This window comes from Ptychodera flava, chromosome 21 (genome assembly GCF_041260155.1).
Source record: "Ptychodera flava strain L36383 chromosome 21, AS_Pfla_20210202, whole genome shotgun sequence".
Lineage (NCBI taxonomy): Eukaryota > Metazoa > Hemichordata > Enteropneusta > Ptychoderidae > Ptychodera > Ptychodera flava.
The window spans coordinates 15,198,849-15,221,262 of record NC_091948.1 but is presented as its reverse complement, the minus strand read 5'-3'; the positions used below and the strand labels follow the sequence as shown (position 1 = coordinate 15,221,262).

General features: G+C 36.1%; 1 protein-coding gene across 6 annotated transcripts in view; it reads right to left on the bottom strand.

Annotated features, from left to right (window-relative positions):
- Positions 1-2,005: 2,005 nt before the first annotated feature.
- LOC139121505 (conserved oligomeric Golgi complex subunit 1-like) overlaps positions 2,006-22,414 on the bottom strand; it is a 136,327-nt gene continuing 115,918 nt past the window's right edge. For 4 of the 6 annotated variants that reach the window (XR_011549292.1, XR_011549295.1, XM_070686408.1 and 1 more), the window contains one exon: positions 2,006-5,111. The gene's annotated coding sequence lies outside the window, so the exon portion shown is untranslated. Of the gene's footprint in view, positions 5,112-20,943; positions 22,035-22,414 lie in introns of those variants that run through there. The other 2 variants (XR_011549294.1, XR_011549293.1) reach the window with 2 other exon arrangements.

Below are 22,414 nucleotides of genomic sequence, written 5' to 3'. Positions count from 1 at the left end.
AAATATTTGCAGCAAAAATAATAAAGCCCTTGGGGCCACTCCTGCAATAGACTTCACACATTGATCTGCATGTCATTAATTCTTTGTCATATTTTATAATAATGCATTTACTTTTGACCACATAAAATGTTTTTAATCAGTAATTTTACAGTACGCAGTCCTAAATACAGTAGGTTGTTTTTTCAGTTTTGTTTGAAAATTCCATCTGACAGAGGTTAAAGCTCTCTCTGTCATTTCTGTCAGCCGTACGATTTCATTATAAAACAGTTTCTTACAATTTCATAATGCCCCTCAATTCACCAATATCAATAGCTGTCATATTTGAATAAATTTCAGAGTCTCTTTACAGACCTGATGTGGCAGTGAAGTCTAACGCAATTATACCAATAACATATTCATGAATGACACTTTTTGTTTGACTTGTTTGATGTGATAGAGTTGTGCGGCAAAACATTTCCGATTCACCCAAATTAAAAAGTTATTTAAGTTTGATTACCATATAGAAATTTTAATGTAAAGAATTTACTTGAGGGGAAAAAATGTTTAAATACTATTGTGCTATTATCATGGGCACCATTTGTACTGATATATGTAATTTTCAAAATTTCACACTTTTATTATTGCATATTGATGAGAAAACTGACATCACATGAAATCAACGCTCTTCATTTTTTTAATTGTTGAGAAGTCAATGGTAATTTGTACCCCTGATTCAATCATATTAATATAATTCTTGACAGTGATCAAAGCCTTCTGATCTTGTTCTCTAAATCCAACCTTACACCCCCATTGCACAATGAATGGTTCCAATCTTACCATGAAATGCAGTGCAAGTTGAACCATGGGATGACATTCAAAGAGGATGTTGACAGACACTGCTAATATTGAAACTAAGTTGTCTTTTACTGTTCTTCTGGGAAAGGCTGAAACTTTAATCTTGTGAATCACATTGCTTCCTGACATTTGATAATAGTTAAGAAACATTTGGAAAAGTCATCCAGGGTCGGAGACAAACACCAAAACATGTATTGGTGATCATTACACATATAAATTTCAAAATCCAGATAACATGTAATGTCATGAAAGAAATATCACACACGTCTGAAGTCTGCCTACATTTTGCCATCCATTTTTTCATATAATTATATATATATATATATATTATAATATATATATATATATATATATATATATATATATATATATATATATATGTGTGTGTGTGTGTGTGTGTGTGTGTGTGTGTGTGTGTGGTGTGTGTGTGTGTGTGTGTGTGTGTACACACACGCACATACACACACACCCACGTCAAAGAAAAAAGTTTTGATTATTGATTTTGAAAATTTAGAAAAACTTGACTTACATGTACATGCAATAACCACTTCAGATCTTTTCAATTTTCAAGCTGAGTCCATAGTTCTCATGAACATCTCTGAATTTCATTAATAATTCATTTATTATCATTATTGGAGCGGATTATGTAGGCAAGACATGCTCTAAAACATGAGAGCTTTGTGTGTGAAATCCCATCTCAGAATGCGAGACGCACGCATGCCTCAATGGAAAGATAATTTCACTCGTCACGCCATGGCATTCCCCTGGCAACCTGTCAACCATTTTTCTCAGGGAGACAATGTTTCTTTTCTTTCTCTACAAGTTAATATCGCAGATTAGATTTGCTTTACAATTCAATAGAATTGTCTCAGGGCATCATGGCTCAACAAGTGCCTGATATCTCTCTTTGTAATTTGTCTTCCTGAAACGGCAGTTTCTGACAGTTTGTCTGATGCAGAGCGATGGAGCACCGGGAAGGGTTGACATCTAAGAATATATCTTCCTAATTACCCTGTTGTAATTACCAACATTAATCAGACTGAAATGTTTTCATTCCAAACGACACAAACTCTTTTATTCTCACTGAAAGGAACACAATTGAAATTTGTCAAAGTGTAATGAAAAGAAAACGAAAACAACATGATGAACTAAATACACAGAACATAGCACATAAATTTAATGACTTTATTGTTTTCATATCTGACACTTACGTTTATGCAAAATACAACCTGAATTTCCATAGGTACACCAGTTTACTTGCAAGTAAACTTTTGTTTTTGCATGCAAATATTTGACACAATAATTTTGTGAAAATGTTTTTAAAAAATATATATATATGTCAAGTGCAAGTATGCATGTACAAACAAAAATTTTTAAACTACATAACAAAACATTTCTTGGTATTTTCTGCTGAATGAGTTTATGGTAACCATGGCAGCCTGTATGAAGAATGATTGACATCTTTCACGGCAGACTACATAGGGACTCCCTTTCACCAACTCGAGCATAACATGATAAGACTTATCTAGATAATACAAGCACTACAGTAAAATCCCTGATTTAGTTTAGCAGACAAACCAATAAAAGTCTTGCACATTATCTCCCTTGATGAAGAATATCGAAAAAAAAGGCTGTCTCATTTGATAAGTTGACATGAATATGAGAAAGATGATTATTAAGTTATCATTACAATCAACCACAAAAGAATTAAAACTATGTAACAGCTAAACTGTTGTTCGTTGTATAAAAAAATACTATTCTGAATTGCTAACGTAAATTCTTTGGACACACAGACTGATAGAGGTCATGCTTAGGACATTGTATTTTGGGATGGCTACTCTCCGATGACAAAAGTTAATTACACCAGCGAAACTTCAGGCAGACGGCAGTCACTCAATCGTATGGTCTTCAAAATGTGGACACTGTAGTATTTGTGAAACATTTAGCACAAATGCAGTCATGAATACTTTGAAATGAGTGTCGCTTGCTCTTTGAGAGGAGATGAAGACTGAACGATGGAAAATTATTATTTGACACCCGAAGAAAAACTGCCTTTGTTCAAATGAAAATGATGTAGGCTTTATAATGCGTAGGGATCATTCAAAAACTCTTATCAATTAGATTTAATTACCCACATTAGGAAAATTGTTTTTCAAAATGGCACATATACTTCATATAGTTGTCATTTATATGTCAAACATATTACAATACCATACATGTCTCTTATTCAATCCTTTTGTTTTCTTTATTCAATCAGAACAATTTATAATCATTAATTTGACAGGCAATTTTTGACATTGTGACACAAACTATGATCAAACTGACTTGTAACAACAGAAGGAGCTGTTTTTTTTTTCAAATGTACTGAGAGAGAAATTAAGAAATTCCATGATTGATGCTGATTAATCAGAAGAACTCTGAATTGCCTCCTGCTGTTTCAAGTCAGATGAAGGACGTATAGAGTTATCAGTCACTTTTACAGAAAATGTTTGTCTTTTTTTCTGAAACTTTAGACTGATCGTTTGGCTTGCTTTATAATTTTGTTTTTCGTGAAGAAGGAAACTGACTACAATTCTTAGATAAACTTGGAGCAATGTTTGCACAGGGAATAACGCCAAGTTGCCTTCTCTTTAGGTAGGAAAAATTCTTTAACCCTTTTAGTGCTGTAGTTTTTCCTGCCAAAATTTTAGTGCAACATTTTACAGATTTTTATTAATTTTTCTGTAATTTTTTTGATAATTTTGGGCCAAATGGACATCACATCTCATTGGCTGCAGTTTTTAATCAAAACATCTAAAAAAATTGACACGAGTGTATTTTATAAAAAGCGACAAAAATTGACTTCGGCGGTCAAAGGGTTAAAGCTAAAACATAAAATAGTTTGTCTCCAGCAGCCACTAATTCTCACATACAAAATGGTCTAGTTACAATTTATTATGTTGATTTTTAACTTTGTGGCTTCGAATTATTTCTTGACCTCAATGATGGACAGCTACAGCAGCCTGGGCTTGGATTCTAGTAGCGGAAGGTGATACATTCATGCAGATCAAGTTTTGTTGCAATAGCATAGAAGAGGGTGAGAAAGACGGGCATGCAAATTTGGTACAGGCATGCATGTTTTACGTCAATTTTGGGAGGAAAACTTGGGTGTGTAAATTTATCGTTTGCAGTTTTGTGGGAAAGCTAGGCACTGCATGTTTAAAGGGCAACTTTTTTTTGAAAAAACAAAGGCAAACTGTGAGGAGCACAAAATTGTAATTGTATCCTGCTTATTATACACACACAACACCGGGCAGTCTGTAAAGTGTTTTGCCCCAATATTTGTTTTCATCAGAAATGGTGCAGCCGACCATATAAATTCATCATATTTTTGCCTATAAAAATACATTTTACCAAAACAAGTCCTCTAAACTTTAAATGATCACTGTTTAATTGTTCAAGCGGGTTGCCGGGTATGCACACACTCTGTTTCAGCATGCAGAGGACATGCCGACCAACTGAGTCACCAGCTATAGGTGCTGGCAGCATTTCAGCTAATGGTCAATTATTGCCAAGCTAGGGGGCTTTATAAAACACTCAGGATGAAAACAGGCCTTCGACGATGACACGTCTCAGTTTCTGTACAAAATAGCGACACATAACTCCTTCCTATTCTGTGAACTTTTCAACCCGTATTCTCTGCTTCCCAACACTTTCTATATTTTACTCTGGCAGTGTTGAGTTTCCCCATTGTAAAATCATGAAAAATATAGCCAACTACGTCCCCTTAATATCAAAACCTAAGGAACACAAGAACATCGCCATATTAGCACAAGAGAACTGCTGTGCATCGCAGTCGTCATGACAGCATGATGGATGAACACTCTCTATATCCTGTAGCAACTATGCACAATTTATTATTCCGCAAGAAAAAAATAACAAAAAATCCATGCATAGAGGTGAAAAGTACATAGCTTGGTTGCACAACAGGGATAAAACACTGAATTAGTGAAAATACACACTGACGCTCTTCTAGTTTATCTGGTTCCTCATGGATATGTATATTTGGGTTGCCTTGGCAACCAGCATCACCTGAGAGACTCAGCCATTCAGCATAAATTTCCATGGCTGCTGGTCATCAATCCCGAAACAGAGACAGCTTGGAGAATGGGAAAGGCATAAGACTTCCTTGTTTGTCTGGTAATATAAAATATTGTCCATTCACTCCACTCCGTGCCCTTGTGTTCAGCTGCATACATTATCGCGTCCCTGTGTTTCTCCGCATGTGTCAGGGTCATCTGCAATTAGAGCCACGCCATAGTAGTTAATTAATTGAATGAGTCGAGGGAATTACTCTTCATTTCCCAACCTCCCTCCCATCTCAGCGTTTGCTTAATTAAGAGACTCAGTTGACGGCGCAAAGGGACATCTCACTAATTAAAATTGCATGATGTGCATTCATTAGTGGAACATATTTCCCTTTAAAGAGAATTTTATCACCGAAAAACTGACTAGATGATCCGCCCTGCATGATGCCCCTCTTTTAGTGACGGTTATTTTTAGCACAGCAGATCAAACACCGATATTCTACTCGCCTTTCTTTTCTGTCTGAAATTAAACCAATGAACAGCCAGACAAAAGTGACAGCGCAGGATGAATTGATGGCCACAAAGCCCCATGCCGAACCAACTTTGCAGCACTCCACATACATGTATGCATGTCTCTTGAATGCAGGCTGAAAAAAGCTCCTTTGAAAGAACATAATCATGTCAGGCCGGAACGTTGGCACCATGGAATTGAAATTCATGAAATCCTTATTTCCGTGGCTGCCAGTTTAATACACATTTCAGAATTCACTGGACGTGGCTGATTATAGCAACGAGCTCAGTGGAGCTAGGGAAGAAAAACCATAGCATATTACAGCACAATAGCACTTGGCCCTCAGACAACTCTCAGTTCATCAGGGATGAAATTTATGCGGATTTGGTCAACAAAACAAGATATCATCTGACAATCTCAGGAAAATACAAACTTCTCAACACCAGTACATTGAAACCTCAGAATCTCTTTCTATTTTCAATGGGCCTGCATCAAATTCTTTATTCCACAAATCTCCTGTTAAATTCCAAATGACATGCAAGTCTACGTTTGTCATAGCTATCCATGCCCTGTCTAGATTATGCCTGCCTTGTGAAAGGGGACAAGCTTTAAACCTTGAATGTAAAATCAAGACAGTTTTTGAAAGAAACTAAACAGACAAGGAGCTTTGGGAAATGCATCTAATCTGTACATAGTAAGTGATGAATTTACAGGTTGTGGGAAACATTGCCATGGTTTTCTTTGATAAAGTACTCAGAGTCGAGTCTTCATGTTCTCCAGGGGTACTTCATGTGATCATCTTGTACTGACAGCTTGTCTTCTTACAGTTCTTTTAAAATTCATTTGAATGCATGTTTATTTATCCGGCAGCCACAAGTTGACAGGGACAACTCTACCATTGCAAATTCAATAGTGGCGTATAAAATTGAAACGCTTGTATAGGCCCCTGGGAATTAATGAATCATGTAGAATTTGTCATTTAGTTTACAGATGGATACTGCAAGACTGTCTTGAGTGACAGTTCTGTGAAAAGACCAAAACTTATTTTTCTGTATTAAAGATAGATTAAAGACTTTTGTGGTCTTTCTTCAGTTGCTTATTCAATATTTGTGTTTTGCACATGGAATTTGAAAGAGAAACGAAAGAATCTTTAGGCTGTCTGAATTTTCGAGGGACAGCATGATGAAGGAATGGGATTAAAAGCATCTTTTTGTTTCAGATTTAGTTTTTGATTTAAATTTTGTGGGAAAATCATTTTGTATATGATGAGCAAAACACGTTTGCAGAACACTGTCCATTTTATTTATTCTTTTGTTTTTCAAAACAGGCCAGGAAGCAAGAAAAAGATGTTGAAACAATTTGGATGTAGATTTACACAATAAAGATTGATGAATTCAAAGCAGGTAGTTTTTTTCCCCCAGTTTGGCAATGAATTATGGGACAGTCAACCTCATCCGCTGATATGGTGATGCAGACGGACTGCACATCCTGAGGGCCAATGAATTATCCATGGTATGAAATCTTCCGTACCGAGAAGGGACAACAGCACAGACCCGATAAGATGAATTGTAGAGCTTTAGTGAAGTGTGCATGTGTCAGTGTCGATATTTCGTTTCCTGACCTTCCACGGCAGGGACAACCTTGCCATTGTGAACCAAGGGATCAAACCACAATAAATTTTTAGGGGTGTCATGTGCAAACTTGACGGATGTTTAATGCTCATTTAATAGATATCCTGTTACTCTCATATTACACACTTATAAAATAATAAATCAAAATAAATTTTACATTGTGAGAATGTGCGCTTTACTGTTTAATAAATATCTTGATTTTCAAAATTTTATGCTTTTCACAACATGTTACTGCCGTCAATCGTATTACATTTTCAATGTTATGGGTAAGACCACAATAAAAGCAGGAAGGGCAAGGTTAATATTCACCTGTCAACAGCCCGTCAGATCTCTGACTTTTAGCCATATCATCTTTGGATGTGTACCACCAAGTTTAATCTAGCCTTGAGTTTCAGATGAATCCAGTTGTTTAGTATCGCTGCAAATTTTAACTTAACAACCAATTAGCATTGAAGCTAATTCCACATTCAGCTGTAGTGTGACTTAAAATTTAACAATTTATCCCTTGGCCAAGTTTGAGTGCTCTAAATTTTCCCTCACCAAAATTTTTGTGTATAAGTTTTCCAATTTTTAGGACTTTTTCTGTAATTTTTAAAATTTTTCTGTAATTTTTAAAATTTTTTGATGATTTTGGACCAATTGGCCATAACTTTTTATTGGCTACAGTTTTTGATCAATAGTACAGGGGAAATCTGAACAAAAATTGTCTGGAACTGAAACAAAATGTCTGTGTTACATTTTATAGAGGCGACAAAAATTGACTTCTGCAATAAAAGGCTTAAATATTGCAGAGTGCTAGTTTTGAGCTCTATTCCTCAAAAATAAATACAATTTCAATTTCAAAATAAGTTGCAATGTTTGGATAATTTTGATATATCAAAAAATTCCGTTCAAATTCAGAGTTCTGTTGAGAAGTATATGGTATATTCAAGGAAATAGAATTTGATGGTGGAAATAGTAACTTCATTTAGCAGTGGGTCTGATCAGCTGAATTTGAAAAGCTGTGAACTGTATCAGCTTTGAAGTTGGAAGATGAATTTCTGTAGAACTTTCCTGAAATTTTGTTCAATATTCCAAATAAAGGGAGATATTGTACAGATGCTATATGCATGGCTGTCAAGTTTTAGTAAAGAGACACTGCATGTTAATGATGACAAGGATGAACTTCAACTTGTGAATTAGAAATTACAGAATGGCAGTATTAAATTTTGTGCAATTCATTGACTGGTTGAGCAAAGAATTAAAGGGCAATATGCAAGGATCCAATTTAAAAAAAATAGTTTTCCACATCAGGCCTGTCATGGTCTTATCAGAAACGACTGTAATTAACAAAATCTAATTTGGGCTTTGCACTATTTTTCCTTCACTGAAGCTAAATGTTAATATCCTCTGCACGGAAATCACTGACACATCACCTCAGAGTGCTGTGGTTGGAGCTTAATACACACTACAAAAAACAGTGAATGACTAGTACGTCAGTCAAAAGCCAAACGATAAAAGATCCATCAGATACCTAAATATGCATTGTCATCTTACAATCAATAAATCGCCAATTGATTGATATTTAATCTTTGTTTGATTTGGAAAGAATATCCCCGGTTAAAACTTTGATGGATGGTCTTTGTAATTATAAAAAACGCCCATCCAATGACTTCAAAGCATAAAGACCTGCGTCTGCTTTCAACACAGTCATATTTTTCTGTGTATTTTTAGAAGCTGAGTCATTGTTGGGGTTGTGAAATATTGAGCGATGAAAAGTTGGTGGGCTAAAAGCATCCACAGATGTACGCACGCATACTTCCTTGTCAAAACTGCACAATATGCAATGAAAGGAAAACACTCATCATTTTAGAATGTTGACTTCAAAATTTTTGAATGGCCACCAAGAATGCTTTCTCAAGTTTTCTTTTTCTGAGATTTGCAACAGATTTGTCCACATTTTCTACAAAAATTCCTATTTTTCCTGAGTACCTTTGATTATCATGAATTTTTTAAAAAATCTCTGGCTTTGCAACATACTTGTCTACAATATCCATAAAAATTAATTAATTAATTAATTAATTAATTAACATCTACAAAAGCTTTAGAAATTTTCATTCCCATCAAGAGATAAAAAAAGCAGTGAATTTATATTTTAAGTATGTTCTACAGAACTATTTTTGTACTACTGTCCATAAACACTGCTTGAAACCATCCCATATTTCTTATGTGCGAAATTTCTGTGGACTGATATTGCCGAGACCAGCAATGAAAATATATGGCGTGATTGGAACCTGATCTAGAAATATGATGCATCTTGGGTGCAGATACATGAACAGATGAAATAAAACATGCCAACAGCGCAGGAAATTATGGCTCTGTCTGAATGCAGCCTAGAATTAACCAGTAATAAATTCAAAACCTGTATTTAGCGGTGTCACTGACTGAGAGTTGACGCTATAGTTCAAAACGTTACGTGACTCAACCGTGTTTCAAAATTACATCTCTTCTTATCTGTGCCCACAGTCCTGAATTAAAAAGATTAATTTCCTAAATTACAAACTGTGTCCTCAAATCCCCTTTTCCAATCAAAATTTGAACGCAGTAAAACAAATTGAAGTCTAGCAGATTCACATAAACTTACAGTAAATATTCAATTTTGACAACATCCAGTGGTGAACAATACAATGAATCACTTTCAAATCATAGTATTTGTTACATGAATAAGAAAATACTAATATTTGGCACTGATGGAATCTCCTTTGTCTTTGTTTTTGTAGGAACCTGACAAACTGTCCTGTTTCAAGGTTAGCACAAACTCCCCTATCAGATGACAAACAGAGGAAAATTAATATATTTTCTTTTGAGATAATATAACAGTTGTTGATTTAGGAAAGTGTACTCATTATTAGTTGCTGGTGTTTCATCATGTATTTTTGCTTTCTGTTCAAACATTGTGCATAAATTATAGTTTGTATGAAAAGATGTGGGGTTAGGAAATATTTTGAGAAATAGATGATGACAACCAGGTGTAGGTAGGTAAAGACAAAATGGAATACGCATCTGGGAAAAGTGTATTAGATGAAATGTTTTTCAGCTAGCTTGCTCAATCTGTGAGAACTGTTGACAATTTCTCAATGTACACAATGAACAGGTCTCCTCAAGCAATTACGATAAAATTATCACTGAAAATGAATGAAAGTTATATGAAAAGATTTAATCAGACAAGGAAATTTTTGGAATGTTAACAATTCAAATTTTATTTAAGTCTGCGTACAGGGTTTTATATCACAGTAAAATGGCCTCTCTTTGGTGACTAGTATTAAGAAGTTTTTGTTAGGCTAAAATTCATGAATGGGTTTGACTGAAAAATTAATGTGGAGAGTCATCTTCAACTTCCCATACAAATCAATGCATAGCCAGCTGACATACACTACAGTGTTCTAGCTGCAAGCACTTCCAACATACTGGAGGGCTAGCAGTTGCACCGTTCACAGCGACACACCTGTTGCCTGTTTTCTATTCTTACACTTATTGTCCTTCGGTTGCAAATTAATACTCCCTGATTAAAAGCAGATCTATTGACACTCTGGCTGATGAAGGGAAACAAGCGTTCCAATTTATCATAGTGAAAATATTCACGGACTATGCAAAAAGCCAAATAAATGCCTCAGTTTGACTTTTTGGTACCACAAACGCATTTGAATTGCAAATAGAATCAAAATCAAATAAGATAATCTGATTCTGTAGTGAAGGGAATCAAAAATTAAATAATTTTAATCTGATACAGACAGCAAATCCAGCAGCATATGCAACTTGTTGCAGTAGATTGACAAGATTGATTTGGAAAAAATTTTTCAAAAAATTACGAATACGTCTACCAGCAAGCCTGCTAGGTTCAAACTTCTACTTTCTGCGAACAAGCCAAATTGCTGAGATAAAACGTTATGTCAAACGATGGAAAAATACCTACATGAAGGCTTTGGCTGCTAGCAATAATAGAAGGACAAAGTGTAAAAAATTCAAATGTGTATACATACATGAGGTCTCTGCTACCCCAACCCCCATGTCAAGAATGAATTCACTGTATGTACATGTAAAACGATGAGACTGATTGCGGGATTCCGGAATCACTTCTCAGACATGAAATTCCCTCATTAGGCTGGCTTGCAGGATTTGAGATGAATACATGCAATTCCAGCCCAGTCATTTTTTATGATACAGCTAAATCCCAATGCAAGGCAAAGTTCACCCTGTCATTCCTCTGACCCCTATTACCTAATGTATGCACTCAACCACACCATTAGGACACAATAGGACTGAACCAATCAGTTGTGGGGGTTGACTTGTGGTTGAAACTGGTGACATTGACAGAAACCAGTGCTTATGAAGACACATTATGAGTACAAATTAACTGTTATCAAAATGAATGAAGACGAAAAGTCCTTATCTTTGCTATTTGATAAAAGGAATCAACTTTTTATGAGGTCTTTTTGCTTTCTGCAAGTCCTCAAAACACCCTTTTTCAATACAATTTTCTCTCAAAGAAAGGCACTCAACATTACAATACTTTAAAGTAATGGCAAGTCTTCATCCATGATCCACACTGTAACACTAAAAGACTATTATCTTAATCTGAATCCTGATGTCTTCATCGGCAACACGCCATATCGCTTATCTTTCATATCATTGCCAGCGGAATGAAAACCCGATGATGTACACTGTGATTTTCCAGGAATGATCAATCCATAGCAACATCATTAACATCAACATCATTCCTTTCACTGAGAAATAAATCTTCCTCAAGCAATGTTTTGCGGCAAACAGACAGAAACCCTGGGTTACGTTTCCACGAATTCTTTGGATGGAAAACCACAAAATAAAACATTATAAACACATTTTTAGTGTTCTTTTTTCCAAGTCAAAAAACCATGACGTTCATTAGAAACTTTAATTTACAGTATGTTAAACTTCGCTGTATTTAATAATTTACCCTGCATCGATTGCAGATTATCTCTCTCATGAATTATCTGTGGTTCCAGGAATTCTCTTTAAGTACAAATAAATAATATACCTACAATAGGATGTGCCTTTTTCCATCATGCAAACCGTGCGCTTACACAAAAGAAGTCTAATACTTATCTCCCAGAAACACAGAGGGACATCAAATTTTTGTTGAAATCAAATATTTATCAAAGATGTATTGATAAAACATTTACAATTAATTGATTAAATTAATTGATTTTTGCATACTGCATTTGATGTATTTATTTATTTATTTATTTTTTCATCTATTTGTACAACATGATTTATTCTTTCACAAACACATCAGGCATGTTACGGCAGATGTAGCTGGCATTCAATTTATCTTGAACCTTGATGTGTACAAGCAGTGTTGGTATAATCTTATGAACCTGTCATGCCGATCGACCAAATACACTGACAAAATCAGTGAAACTACCCATAAAACCAATTCATAATCAGCCTTTGGTACGGCCTTTATTTGTTTTAAATGAAGTTTGCAACCAACAGTTTGGCTTTTAGGAGTGGAAGCCCTGGCGCAAAATGCAAAGATTTCTTCTTTGTCTCTCTTCCTTTGCATTTGTAGAAAGACAGCCATTGTATAAAGTACACTTTTGGCTCAGACAAAAATATTCACGTAAATCACTGCTATGTACTCTGATGTAATTTCTATCTTAAAAATCGGCAAGAGAGAGCATTTTGCTGAAAAATCTCCACTCAAGCAATTTAGACAGTGTTTGTCATAGTCCACTTACTATCTGTTTGGTGCTCAGTAAAACAGTAACACTCCTTACATCATCTCACAAAATGTGTGCTGTAAACAAAAAATGCACTGAAATTCCTGTCCTGACACAAACCACTTCTTGGATATTTCTCAGAAAGAGATTTTCATAGGATATTAATGACAAATGGGCACTTTGTTATCTGAAAAGAAATTAAGATAGAAATCATATCTCATTTTTTTTATCTGCATATCTACAAGTTTCACAATTTGTAAAGGTTTTTCTGATATCTTCCCCAGATTTGTAGCCTGATTATCGAAAGAAATCATCTGATGAATAATTAATACAGGATGAGTGTTTAAAACATGGTGATTTTAACGTTGAAAATCAATGAAATTGATTTTTTCCTAGTCTTATTCCACATCCCCATGCAGGTCTGTGGAAAGCCGGACATTGCTATTACCGAGACCCTGTTTCCATAGCAACAAGATGATGCTTAGGAAAGCCAACCAGTTCGCGCACTCACTGATGACAAGACTTTGAGGAGCAGACAGTAATCACAATATTGAATTCATTTCTCTAAGCACGGCTCCACTTATGTCAATAACATGTTCAATTGGCTCCATGGCAACCAATTATGTAAATTTCATGGCACTATAACTCAGTAATGTTTGCAACATATGTTGTTTAATGCACTTGCTCAAGTAAAGATTTTCAACTGAGCGGCGCAATTAATCTTCATTGAGGGCCGAACAATTTTTTCTCATCTGCCAACTTGAACCATGGCCGACTTTTCTCAATTACATAAGGGAGTAAATTTATAGCGTAATCAAATATCAATGATGTATTTTTTTGAAGGTCTGACTCAGTGTAAAAGATGGAGATTCTCTGTGCAGCATCTTGTTTATTGGGTCATTCGAAGTTCAAATGATAAAAGAAAACCAAATTCCTCCTTGATGCATTAATTTTTGTCACACAGTAAATTGTCATTGCAAGCTTTGTTCTCTTGACACAGTCATGGCAATGAAGGTGAGACTCAGTGAGAAACGTGCTTGCTTGTTGACAGACATACATTGATTTGTACCTGTGTGATCACACTGTGATCAACGAGGCTGAGTGAGAGTCGTCTTTATTGTAGAAAAGTACTTGGAGAGAGAGAGAGAGAGAGAGAGAGAGAGAGAGAGAGAGAGAGAGAGAGAGCGAGCCTGAAATACAGACTGGCAGATCTATAAATGAACATGGAAACAACAGGTAGATGGGGTATGGGCCATAAGATCTTGTGAGGGGGTTTGTACGAAGGCTGGCATACAAATATATTTTCATGTTCAGACAACAGAAATTTTTATTTTGTATTAACACATTTTTTCCCTGAATTTTCAATCATTTTTTTAGTCAATTTTCATGTCAATTTTTTTACAAAATCAGTAAAAAAAGGCTGCAAAATGTTTACGTTTGTTCTGCAGATTTCCTGTTTTTTGAAAGTCAACGTGTTTGTCTCATGATCAAATGGTCCATCCCTAAAAAAGTGAGAGAGTCTCAGAGATAGACAGTGGCAGACTGACAGCATTATGTGTGATTATTTAGCAATTGTTAGAAAAATAGTTCAGCAGTTGAAAAGAAAAGTGGATGAGCAGACAAATTGAGATACAAATAGATTTTGAAGGTGTGATTGTGGGAAAGGATAGTCACTTTGATGGATGTACAGTGACTCGGATGGTTGATAATGTTATGAACCAAGAGGCATGCAGAGATTTTTTTTGATAATACCAAATATACAAACATTTGACAATTTTCTGTGTGCACATTAAGTCTTCAAGAGAGTTTGTGTACTAGATTGGAAATGTTAAAGCAATGAAAAGCTCTTTATATCGTAAGTTTGAAACTCTCGATCATTTTAAGATTTCATTTTAACATTATACTTAGCATGTGTGTGCCATTACACCAATACCACATAGCTATCTCTGCACTAATGTTCAATATTTCATGATATTGTGCCAATAATATGTACTTTTGGCTTTCTATGTCATCAATCTCATTTATCACATCTGATGCCTGAACTACCCTTTTGCCGATGTTATTTTTAAGGTAGAATGCATCTCAGGGACAGAGAACCTTTACAATTCTTTTCTGATCTACAGCTTGTTGGGGCTCCTTTTAAACTTCTTTGTATAAGAGATATGGATTGACATCTGGGAGTATGGTTGATATAAAAAGTTATGATATGCTGAGTAGAAATACTATGATGGCTGATGAACAAATTGTTCTGGGGCTGTGGAGACAAATGTGCAACAAAAATGGTAGCAACAAAGAAATAATTTGGTGGAGGTTGATGGCATAAAAAGCAGCATTTCTGACATTGTATCAGGGTCAGTCACATTTATAGAAACCATATAAATGGAAGATGCCATCCTCTTTCTTATTTGTTTAAAAAATAAAAATACGCTTGTGGTTGTCAGCTGAGCCTGCCAAGCACTGAAACCAAATCTATAGTATCTGAGTAAACCTATAATGGATTTGAATTGTTTTGAGAAAGAATATTTCTAGGCACACTGTCTTCTCTATTCTGGACAGACTGTTCTAATTTTAAACTGCAAAAAAAAAAGTATTTTAACCAGAGACCGTTGAATTGCCATGAGCGTTGTGAAATTGCTTGGAAATGTCACACATACACGCATACAGTCTCAGACAGTAAATTCTTGACAACCTGTTAACATCCAGGAGCCTCAGGGGTTATTTATAACATTCCCAGGTATTCATCTTGTATCAATTATTAGATTCTATCCTGCAATGGGTATTGTCTTTGATCCATTCAAAATCTTGCCAAATGTCAACCGTTGTATTCTTTATAAGGCTCAAGATACATACCTGTCAAAACATTATTGATTATTAATATTGAAATATTATATACTATGATGTATATGAGATCCGATTGTTTCTTTGCCCTTTTCCGATATTTGCTGGTTAACATCTGGCATTTGTCTAAGGATTAGTATCTGGCTTTTGGAGTGAGGAGCTTTTTGCCTGCATCCGAGATGACTACGAGGTAAATGATTTTTGTAAACAAGGACTATAGGGCGACTTGGCAGATGTTAGCATGTCAGGAGTTAGGTTATTCCTGCATGCAAACTTTTTTAGCTTGGGGAAATTGATTATGAAAGGCAAATCTGGGATGGAACCGGAAGAGATAAGGGTAACACTACTGAAAGATAACATGAAATTTGCAAAGGGTTCAAGATAGTTGAAAGATGCAATTTTCCCTAATTTTTGATTTTACATGTATGAACGGTGATAAGACTGCCCTTATGGAAAAAAGTGCAGCAATTTTAAGGCAATTACACATAAAAATGGGAGAATCAAAGAAACTAGAAAGCATTTGCAAGCAAAAGCGAAGTTCCAGAGACCAGAGCAGCGGAAGAAACAAGACAATGTGTGACAAAGATAGCTGCAGAATGAAAGAGTGCTTTAGATTTTAATATTCAGGGCTAATAGCAGTAAACACCTAGCCCTGCGTACGATGCTGATGTGTTCCGCTACAGCTAATCGCCCCGCTCACCACAGAGCGGGGTGATTAGCTGTAGCGGAACACACAGCGCAGGGCTAAGTAAACACCATAATACAACTAAAAGCAAGGCAGTCCGGGGAATTACAGTACACAGATTACAAATGCCTACATGTACGGTAAAAACGCAACAGATACATACGGGGGCGACAACGCACGGAAATGTTTATCAGACGACATTCTCGCGAGCCAGAGCAATAATTTTCGCTCAGCTGACCTACGCAAAAATCAATCGCTTGACGGGTAGCGCTGAGTTGTTGCCGTAAAGAGGCGTGTCATTTACGACGATGATCAGACGAGTGTGATTTACGACGATGATCAGACGAGAGGAAACATCGGACCTAGGCCGTTGAAATTGAGCCACATGCATTTGATTAAAAGCACAGACTAAAACAATTTTCATTGCTATGTCGCTGTTTTCACAAGATACTGACCGTTTGATCTTGGAAAGTTGAGTTGCTTTTACGTGCAGCCAACGCATGCCGGTGCGTGACAGACAGTACGTTCACTATGAATGCCTAGCTCTGCATGGCAGGGCTGTCGGGCAGTTTCTCCGCCAAAACAGCCGATTTTGAGTCCAAATTTTGCATTGATCATCGTTTTCGAGCACACCCACCTCGCCTAGGTACACGATGTGCTCAGCCGCGCTTGTAAACTTGGGGAAAGGCTAATTTTCTCTCTCAGTGCGAGCGAAGCGATAGATACGCGGCCATTGTTAATGTCATTCAACCCATTCGGGCGAAACAGTATAGCGCCACGTACGGCGAGTATTTAGAGAAAAATAAAATCAAAAAGCAACAAAAAACAAAGCGAAAGAAAGCTAGAATTATTAATAACTGAACGCAATATGATAGTTGAGCAATGCAAAATAAAAAATAAATAAATAAACAAACAAGAAATGCCCGTAAAACCCGTCCGAGCTGAGCGATGACGTCATAGGCGTGTCGCAATGCATTCTGGGTAATTGAGGTAAAATTTGTGTATAGCATGTTCTATGGTAGTAAAACCGGAAATAGAGAAAGAAAGAAAGAAAGAAAGATAGAAAGAAAGAAAGAAAAGAAAGAAAGAAAGAAAGAAAGAAAGAAAGAAAGAAAGAAAGAAGGAAAGTGAGCAAAACTAACAGTTCCAGAGCTGGTCTCTGGAACTAATGACCAGGTACTTTGTTTGATAGTGGGATATTTTGTGCTGCGAACTATGGTAGCAGCTTGTTTTTATGGTTATTGTACTTAAACTGTGATAAATAACTTATCACAGGTTGCAACTTTCAGCAGTTTGGAGATGTAATTACCTCATACTGCTCACTTAACTTTACAAAACCATCATTCATAGGCCACCACTGAAAGTTGCAAAGATATACGTTGGCAATCATTTGCTTTATGTTTTCATGTATATTTCATATGCTACAAATGACCAATGAAGTGCACGGGATTAGCTGTCTATTTGCATACAGTTTTAATATGGATATCTACTTATTGTGAAGAATGCATTGCTGGGAGTAAACTTGGGTATGAAATATTTGTGAGTTGATATATAGATCTGATGAATTAATTTACACTCAGAGGCTATATTAAATACTCAATGGGAATGTTTGAGATGATGTGTAAAACGAGCTGAGTCGGGTCCTAATGGTTGCCAGTAAACATGCAGCGATGCAACATTTGCGAGTTCTTAAATATGTTTGCTTTACATAAAGCCTGACATAAAGTGTGCTGTCACAAATGTGTTTGAATTGTGGATTATTATAAGCATCGGTGCTATGGCGCAGGATGAGATCTTGTATGCACAAATGATATGTATGGGCTATTTTAAGGGATGCCATAGATTTTAAGCGGATCCATGGGGCTACAGCTGGATGATGTTCAAACGGTGTGTGGGTTCATTGACGGGGACTTTGTATGGCATTGAGGAACGTGGATAATGTTTCTTGTGCATGCAACAGGGTTCTTCATGGGTGGAATGGGTCTGTTTGAACGAAGGAATGGCTTGAGTGGATGAATTCATACATGATATGTGTAAACAGAAGATATACTGATCCTCCTTATATTTGAACAAAGGATGGGCTTAAGTAGGCGTCATGGGTTTATTTAAACAGAGGATGGAATAATGGGCTTTAGTGATAAATACTGTTGGAGAGGGGATTCCTTATATGTACACAGATTGATTCATTGTTGAAAAAGCTTGTCTGGGAGAATGGTAACAATCATGGAGGTAATTAGTTCCCTGACGGACATGTCAAATAAATTGCCAGGTTTAGCCATCGATTTCTCTACACCATTACTGGTATCATTCTGTCATGGCAAATGCAAGTTTTAAAGCATCATATTTCAGTATGCACACTGAAGGTACCTATACCCAGATCATGAACTGGTTGTACCACAGCTCAGTTGTCATTGAGTGATGTTTACTCTAGCTGTCACTCCAATTTCACTCTACCGACATCCAAATTTGCCGTACTTGTATATCTCTTTTTGTAAAATGTAGGTTTTACCGACGTTTGATGATGGATGAGTGAGGGATGATCCATTTGATCTTGGGGAGGGATGGTCCAAGTGCTGACATTATCTTTTATTGACAATATTTTTTTTTGAGTCTGTATGGCATGCATTTATACTTTTTTCAAGATTTCTACACTTTTGACAGTAGTGCAGTTATAAACAAGCAAAATTGCAAAACAAAATTTTAAAACAATTTTTACTTTGCAGATTTTGGACCGCCCTCAAAAAGATCTAGTAAGCCATGGCCAATCCCTAACCAGTCCTTCCTTTATAGCCAACGAGAGGACGTGATGACAAAGCAGACAGTGAATATTTGACAGAAAGATGGACACATTGTCTCTATTGCTGGAGATAACATTGTGATCTTTCAGTTTTACAAGTCGCTGTAAGTAGTGAAACATTTAATGGAACATGGAAAACATTTATATACTGTTGTAGAATATACTTTGAGGCCTGACGTCTTTCACTGAAAGTGTTGAAAAGATGGAAAGAGGTGTTTATAAGCTGAGTGACCTCTTGGAACACTGACTGACCTAGGGTGGCAGTATTTTAAGTAAAGAGCCAAAAGGTGGCACACTCTGTTTATTTGAAAATGAAAACATCAGGGTCCCAATCTAATCCAGTGTCTGATATGCACTGCTATAGTGTATAACCATGCACCGTGGGTGTCTAACAAACACTAAGTACATACAGCCCTTTGGACGAAAATCAAATGAAACACAAGGGAGTACTTGTGTATACATCTTGGTGGATATTTCAAATTGACTTAAAACAAGTACATCACAGCATATTTATTAATGAGTTAAAGTGATGGAATCTGACCGAGGGAGCTAGCATAAACTGATGTACAATCAGCTAGTTCATGTTCCATGCTTGTTCTGTCAAACCCATCACAAAAAAAAAAACAAATCAAGTTTAAAACCTTGTTTAAAAGTTTAAAAGGAACCAATAATGTCTTGCTGAAATGCTGTTTGCCATATTAAAGCACCAGGCCGCAATGGCAACCAGACATGGTTTCATGACAAGTAGAATATACTCATTGTATATAGATGGCCTACAGTAGGTTTCTTACGAGATAGTCTAACGTTACTCCCGGCAAGATGGACAGTATTTACAATGTTTAACCCTTTCACAATCATGGTTTGTCTTAAATCCACTGTTTTCTATGGTAAAATTGGACCTGTATACAGGGAACTGGGGGTGAAAGGGTTAATACTGGCTGTGATATACTTCTATACATGCATATAGTCACTCAAAAAGTTTTTGTGTCAGTTCAGCTACTCCAACTTGTGTAATACATATATTGTACAACAAATATTAGATGGAGATGTAATTCCATGATGAACTCTGCCGGTTCTCAGACACTTCAAAATAATGAGCTGATGCAAAATGGTTGCTATGTGACACTTAATGTGTCAGCAAAAATTGAGCAATAAATAAAATTCACATTTTTACATGCTGTAAACTTTCCCAAGTATGTCAAGAGGGCATGGTGGGTAAGTGGAGTATGTGGTAATGTGTTGGCATGGGAACTGATCAGGCAATCTTCAGGCCCTCCTGACCAGTCCATAGTTTTTAACTTTTAACACAGGACATACTAGTGCTTCCTTAAGTGGAGTTTGCAGGATAAATGTTTTCATCATGTCGATCAACATTTTGATGTTTCAAGTAGATCAAGGTATACATATGCTAAATTGAAAAGAGTATGGCATCACATTCTCCAGCATTAATTAGGCTGTAAATTAGTCTAGAACCATTGCTCAACGGTATATGCTATGCTTCAGTCAAAACCTATGGTATTAAACCAAGGACAGCCAGGTCCTAGACTAGCTGTAAATTAACTTCTATCACGTTAACCTATTACATTTGATAGGTGTCGTGAGTATCTGTCAAGAACCATGGTAAAACATATGGCTTTCACAAAAGGAGCAATATAAAAAGGATGATTTAAGGGAACAAATGTTAGCCAGAAACCAAACAAACAGCTTTTACACCTAAAGGCTATGTGAATGCCATCATGTGGTGGACATCACTTCTAGGTCACAGAATTATTTTGACTTTGAAATACCGGGCCTTAGCTCAACAGTCGTTTTGTCTTGCTTCTATGATATTCAGAAATGGTACTGTATGATAACTTTATTGGATGGATATGATACAAATGTTGGAATACAATATTTTGTGTGATGAACAAAGTAAATTGTATAGATCAGCATCTCTGATGAAGAACAGCTGGCAATAAAAATCATCCAAATATTGAATCAAAATGAGTGTTCAGATATACTTTTTCAAACTTGCTAATAAAGTTCACCTTTAAACATTGCACTTTTCTCATATAACCACACCAGTATTTCACTTCCTACTTTGACGGAAACACAAACAAGCAGAGCAGATCTTGAAGTGAAATGTAAATGCAAGAAATGCATCATCACTGAAACTACAAATCAATGTTGTCAACACAGTCAACTGACAGAATATGGATGAGTTTATTCATGTCCTAATAAGAATTTCAAAGTTGAACATCAATTTTCAAGAGGAAAACAAAATTTTAACTTTTTTATGTCTGAAACACTCACTGAACTTATTAGAATTAGGAATGCAACTTCAAACTTCTAACCCATGGTTACAAAATTTTAACTGTCAGCCCTGTTCACAATAAAACCATTATTTATGCTAAACTTATATTCCAAAAAATTCTCAAATATTGTGCATTGCAACTCTATTTAGGCAATTGGAAGGTAATTTCTGGTCAACTGTAAAATGACACATATTTTGGATCACAAATTAGCTTGTTTATCAATTTTTTCTGGATTAGGAAAAGTTTGCAACAAATATGGAAACATGTGATTTGTTATGGATCCAAACAATTCATCCTAAGGTGATGATGTAGATTGAAATCAATTGAGCAAACATGCTGCAACCCTAAGAACAGATCTTTAGTCAAAAGATACAGTGATACTCTTCTTCAACCCCCTCGTTCAACCTAATACCTTGCCTATACAATTTACATTTGACCTAGTTAATGCCCTGCGGTGGCCTTCAAAGTGGGTCAACAGTGTCTCTTCTCGGTACAGACACTTTAAAACACTGGTTTCATATGGCAGCTATTTACTTCTGTATTTAACTCCGCCTTGAAATATCGCCAGTACATCAGCTGGGGCAATTTGACAGGAACAGGCGTCGGCTCAAGCATAAGTCAAAATTTACCATGCAGTATCTGAAATAAATTGCACCAGCGGTTTGTATTTTTACATTCATTAATACTTGATCTATTTGCTAATAGCATATGGTGTGGCGCTTGGTACCACACAATAAATACATCTGCTTGCGGTGAAAAACATGAAGCATGACCAAATGACTCAGTTTGTCTGTCGGGGAGCTCACCTGACCATGCATTGTTGAAAAGAATACGATCCATGATGATAGAGATCGGTACAGAAGAGACTCTGGTTGCATGTCATAATACGTACACAAGGTACACACACATCTATGAATGTTTTCAAAGTACCTGCATATTAATAAGGTTGAAAGTTTTATAAGCACTTGCCATATGATCTGGTATAAAATTAAACACATTTGGGTGACCCTTGAAACATT